This window comes from Epinephelus fuscoguttatus, linkage group LG4 (genome assembly GCF_011397635.1).
Source record: "Epinephelus fuscoguttatus linkage group LG4, E.fuscoguttatus.final_Chr_v1".
In the NCBI taxonomy this organism is placed as follows: Eukaryota; Metazoa; Chordata; class Actinopteri; order Perciformes; family Serranidae; genus Epinephelus; species Epinephelus fuscoguttatus.
The window spans coordinates 41,686,579-41,693,012 of NC_064755.1; positions in this window are offsets into that span (position 1 = coordinate 41,686,579).

The window sequence follows — 6,434 nt, forward strand, 5'->3', positions numbered from 1 at the left end:
CTCTCTGTCTGAACAGACCGCAATGGTCTCTCCTGTCTCTCTCTGTCTTCGTCTGTCTGCATGAGTGGCGACAAGTGTCTCCACCTCCTCGTAATGAAAGGCTGTGTGACAGAGAGCAGCGAGGAGCATCAGAGAGCACCTGTAGAAAAGCAAACAGCCTCAGCCAGGACAGCAGAGTTAATAAAGAGGAATTAACATCCATGCCAAAATAAAAATGTGTTTGGCAGGAGGGAGGTGGTGCCGGGATTAAAGAGCGAGCATTTGAAGTGTGTGTGTGTGTGTGTGTGTGTGTGTGTTTGCACAGAGAACATCTATGAGTTTAATCTGAATTGGTGAACACCATTATATTATGCACAATAATGTAAGAAACCACAGAGCCCAGATCATATTTCCAAAATTTCCCGTCTTTAAAACAGCAGCCAGGAGGTTTCCCACCAACTACAACACACACACACACACACACACACACACACATGCACTCTCACTTTCCCCTGTTTGCTCTCCTGTCGCTGCCTGGCAGCAGGGACAGTTTATTGCTCCTTGGGCTCTTTTATCAAATGATTCATGCCTCTTGGATGATGGCGCTCCAAATGTGCTTTGATTGAGGCAATTAAGCCCCAGGCCCTCAAACTGCTTCGACAAGTCCTGATTTGTCCAAGTTGAATGCAAATGTGACTGAGATCAGCTGCAGGGCCGCTGCACGAACATTTCATGTCACTTAATGTTTTTTTTTTTTTAGTCCCATTTCATCCCCAACTCACCGTCAATAAACTCAGTGCTGCATTCTGAGTTTAGTAAATTTTGGGAGATGAAGGTTTCATGAACTGATGCAACAAGCATGGGAAAGACTGAGTTTTGCTTTCGGCATAATCATAAAATAATCACACATAATCAAATCAAGTTTACAGTGGGGCGTGTTGTGGGAACACCAGCAAATGCAGAGCAGGATTTTGGCACAGTCACAGTGTGATGTATGCTTCTACAGAAAAACACAACGTGTGAAGACAAAAGGAAGTGTTTGCATGCATATTATATTCTGCTTTTTTTTGCTGCTTACTTTTCATATTGCTCTGTGTTTCTTACAGTTTACTTCTAGTGATCTAGTGATTGTCTCACCTTATCTGCCTCCGCTAAAAGCCGCTGAAGACAGGGTGACACTTTGGAAATAGTTTGAACAATTAGTTACTGGACTCCAAAACCCAAAAGTTGGTTGTGTTGTGTCAACATCATCCCATCAACCTTTTTAAAAACATTTTTTATCAGACCTTTTCAAAAGTTTCCCAAATGTCACGCTGCTTTCATGCATCCAAAATGTGTTTCAAATAATGTGCTGTGATGTTTCTTCACCAATCAGAGCTTGCAATTTGCTTTTAAAGAGATTGGTTTATCCACGAATCTGTGGCAGTCGCTCAGTCCATAGGGACTTAAGTTGGGAACTGCAGGGTCACCGGTTCAAGTCCCCCATCCAGACTGAGTATGGAGCATGGACTGGTAGCTGGTGAGGTACCAGTTCACCTCCTGGGCAATGCCAAGGTGCCCTTAAGCAAGGCACTGAACCCCCGACTGCTCACTGTGACATCACTCCATTTAATGTATGCGTAGGTCCTGTTTTTATATGTGTGTGTGTGTGTGTGTGTGTGTATTTTGCGCCTGTGTGTGTATGACAACAGAGTCAGAAAAAAAAAATCCCCCTCTGGGATTAATAAAGTATTCGTCATCTTATAGTTTTCAAAAACTCGAGTGAAATGCTCTTGTTGGAAATTTCATCTCAGGTGTTTAAAAGGGGGGCAACAGTAGTCTGTGGGGATCTGGGTCAGGGACTGTTGTTGAATTGGCATAGCATTTGGCGAGGAGTGGATTATGACTTGTTTAGGACAAGACTTGAGACTTACTTGTGACTTACACAACAATAACTTGTCCCACCCCTGCTTATCATTGACCAAATAACTTCTTTTTTAATGTGGTGTCCTGGTGTTGGGTAATCTGGCTCATGTCTGAAAGGGGACCTTGTTGCACGTCATCGCTCATCTCTACACTCTCATTTCCTGTCACCTCTCCATTCTGCTGTCTTGGACAACAGTTGCTGAGTCCATAGGGACTTGGGGCTGGTAACTGTAGGATCGCTAGCTCAGGTCGCTGTATGGACCAAGTATGGAGTGCGAGCTAGCAGGTGGAGAGGTGCAGTTGAGCAGCAAACCCCCCAAAATGCTCCAGGGGTGTTTTATTATGGCTGACCCTACGCCATCCCATTCTTTACGACTTTTTTTCATTATTTATTCATTTATATTTCTTGTTTTTCATGTTTATTGCTGTGTATATTATTGTTATGTATGAGTGTAATGTACGTTTGTCAGTTTGGCTTATCATGCTGCTCTTTTTTGTCTTTTTCAAAACGAAACAAACAGACTGAGCTGGCTGTCTCAGTGAGAGAGATTACTGTATCAACCCTGCAACTGAGAATAATTTACAATATTGAAATCTTTCGCTCTTTGTCTTTGTGTCACACATCACCTGATTGCTGCTGTTAGATTTCCTTATGTTTGTGTTATTAGTTTCCATTTCAGCAAGGAATGGAGTCCTATCAAATCACTTTCCCCCTTTATTTTTCTGTTATTTATTAAAACAAAGCTGTGTGTGTTTTATGTACAATTGTCAAAAATGTCCTCTGCACCTAACTCACCATCGTGTGATGAGACGATATGTGCATGATACAATGCCCTAGGGCCCGCTGTAACTACCTGATGCCACTGCATAGACTGGTTGTTCTGATAATAGCTAAATAAAACCATATCATCACTTGGTTGAAGGATGTAATCAGTATGTTCTACAGTATAACACTGGAAGGTTCAGGCAAAATGTTTTCTCTTTTCGGTGCTGATAAGATGATAAAAACATCAAACAGTGTGAGATGTGTTAATTGCCAATTAGGTCTTGTCCTTCACTGAAAGCTTCCCAGCCAGATCAAACACACTACAGTAGCCTTCACGTCACATCTTCCTCACTCTTATCTCACTGCTTCCTTAAACAACATATGTGCAGATACACAACAGTAAGGACGCAGAGAAAATAAGAAATGCTGATCAATCTCGGTGAGACGAGCAGCGTGTGTTCGTATTTTAAAATGTGTTCCTGGTATATACATCTACTGTAAATTTCAGCTGTTCATCATCAGCACTGGAACCACAGCTGATGACAAATGATGGGTTTACTGGGGCTGGCCAGTCGTCGTAACTGGGAGGGCTGAACAGAGACGGGTTTGCAGTCAGCCTAATTGCCATTTTGGTCAGTGTAATTATTGTTGTCGGCAAACACACTTGGGAGTTGGCGAGTCTTTGAATTGCTGATTTGCAACAGAGAGGAGAGGTAAACATTACCTGAGCCTGAAGCCTCCCTCCAACTAGGAAGTGAAGTCACACTGCTGCAGGGCAACACCAGTTTATGGAGTGCAGAAAAAAGCAGTGACAGTGTTTTTGAACAAGTTTTTACTCAAAGGTCCAGTGTGAAGGATTGAGGGGGAGGGGGGTGCTGGCGGAGATGGAATCTAAGTGTTTTCTAGGGATGAGCAGGTAAACCATCATCTGTATCTGTTCTGTTCAACCAACTAAATTATCTGTGTACACAGCATGGGCAGGGTTTATCACGAAAATGGGTAGGGCTTAAATTGGAGATGGGCATGTGACCAGAAGTTTATTAGAAAACTATTTACAGAACAACCTCAGGGTTGAGCTTCAGATCATTTAGGATCACAGGAAACTGAACATTTTACTGGGATAATATTCATACTGGTAAAAAGTACATTATCTGCACCAGATACTTGTTTCTTCTGAGTGTTCAGCTCAACCTTAATGTTTTCTTTAGTGTAAAACCAGTCATAGTGTTTCTGTCACCTCAGAATGAGACGTACACAGGGAGCAGGTCCTGATCTACAGAGATCACCATGTTGCACCGCCATGTTTCTACAGTAGCCCAGAACAGACAAACCAAACACTGACTCCAGAGAGGGACGCGCATCGGACAAAGACTTCTTGTTTTTGCATAAGAACTGCTTTATTCAGTGGTTTAAATCATGGCGTCCATCTGTTTGAAAGGAAGAGACCTCTGTGGATAACTCAGCTCCTGGTAAAAACCTTGTGAATATCTGGATTTTAACGCCGGGGCCACACTGCCAACGAAGTGCTGCGAAGCGCAGCGCACTGAAATTCTCGCGCGAGCCGGAGCATTTCCGTTCACATCAGATGCACATTTCTCCATGCCGGTCGACAAGCGCTTCTGCTCCCAGCTGTTGTCTCCGTCACATTTGGGGCTGTTTTTCCATCATGGGTAAGTAAATAACCTCATAAAATTATATGCCACGTTTTCCTAACAACTCCTACATATAAATTTAAGTTTACTAATCCCCCTGAGGGGAAATTCAATGTTTTTCACTCTTGCTTGTCAATTACACACAGGTCTGAAAGACACACACATGCACAAACAGGACCTATACCTGCACAAAGTGGAGAGATCTCAGAGTGAGGGGGCTGCCCTTTGGTCAGGCGCCCCGAGCAGTTGGGGGGTTCGGTGCCTTGCTCAAGGTGAGGAGGTGAACTGGCACCTCGCTCCATATCCACGCTCCATATTTTGGTCCAGACGGGGACTCGAACAGGTGACCCTCCGGTTCCCAACCCAAGTCCCTATGGACTGAGCTACTGCTGCCCCCATATACACACACAATCGGTTCGCAGCGCCTCTGCGTGCGGTGTGGCCCTGGCGTAAGTTATCAATGGAAAAAGATGTGCACACATTAGCAGGTGCTGAGCTAACTATCTGTCTGCGACGTGCCAAAGAGCATTAGAGAAACATATTTGTAACCCAAAACTGTTTTATTTTTTACCGGTTTAAATCACTGAGTCCATCTGTTTTGAGAAAGGAAGAGACCTCTGTGAATAATTCACATGAGCATCTCAATTTTAAGTTATCAGAGAACAAAGATGAGCGCACATTAGCAGGTGCTGGGCTAGCAGCCCACATGCCAAACAGCGTACGAAAAACACTATTTTGATTCAGGGTTTTTACCGGTTTAAATCACCTGGGGTTCATTCATAAACATTGCATATGCACAAAACGAGGCCTGAAAGACGCGTGCGCTACTTCCCATGGAAAAGTTGTCATCTATAAAAACAGGCTTGATGGGAGAAACTCGGACCCATGCTGATGAACATTTTGGAGACAGGAAATTGGCAACGCAGATGGTGAGGTGGAAGCCAAACTGTAGAAACTGTCAAGTATTTTTTGGAGCATGCCAGTTTTGACTTACATTTTTAGTATGGATCCAGCACATCTTTTTATAAATGAGACCCCTGGTCTGTTTGTTTTGGAGAGGAAGAGACCTCTGTGGATAATTCAGCTCCTGGTACAACCCTGAAGGAACAATGAACACTGAAGGAATTCTAACCAGGAGAAGTTTGAGCTCTGCAGTCCTCACTGCTAGACGCCACTAAATCCTCCTCAGTCTTACACAGTGGAATAGTCCGGGCCTTTACAGGAACAAAGACTCTACAATGGTGGAGAACTGTATTGTCCTGTCTTGGCGTAAGTGCTGTTTCTGAGGCTTTTACAATGTGCCAAGGATTGGAAACGTACACCCCGCGCTTTGTTTAACTTCTTTGGTGCTTTAACAGCAACTGATGTGGGAGAAAGTGCAGGGAGGTCCTCCATTAGTGCATTTAATTATGTATTACTGTTTGAGGTGCCTCAACATGTCTGTCAATAAACAATGGGGTGAACTGAGCGTGTTTTAAAAGCCTCATCTGAACAACACCCTCAGTTATTCCACATTCTTTTAACATTTACACCAGCTGAAGACACATCTGACTTATATTAGAATATAAATTCTACAGAACACCTTTTTATTTCAGCTCTGTGTACCTGTTGGTGGAAGTACTGTGGTAAAGCCCTGCTCCGTCAACAAGTGTGAGGCACCGGAGCACGATTGTTCACATTGTAAGATCTGTGGCCTTTCATGCTTGGTGGAGTTACTTAGTGGCTTGAAGTGGTGAAGGAGGACGAGGGAGGGGGAGGTTAAGCAATTAGCGTGTGAAATAGATATCCTCAGCTTTTCCAGCAGCCAGCCTCGAGTACAAAGTGTTAGTCTGTCAGCACTACCTTGACGAGAGGAGAGAGCTCGGCTCGCTGTTGTTTGTGCTTGCCTGGCGACCATCTTGTCTGATTATATGTTGCAGTGACGAGGAGGGGGCTCAGTGCTCGCTGTGTCATTTCTCTGTGGTGACTCAGAGCTTTGAGGAATCTATAAAATCTGACCCTGAGTTGTTTTTAAGCCTCGTGGTTTTACCATTAACACCTTCTGGTACAGCAGCACTGATGCTAAACAGCTTGGCGGAAATCATTAAATCAAACTTTTGGCACCAACAAACTCGACAACACAGCGATTCCTC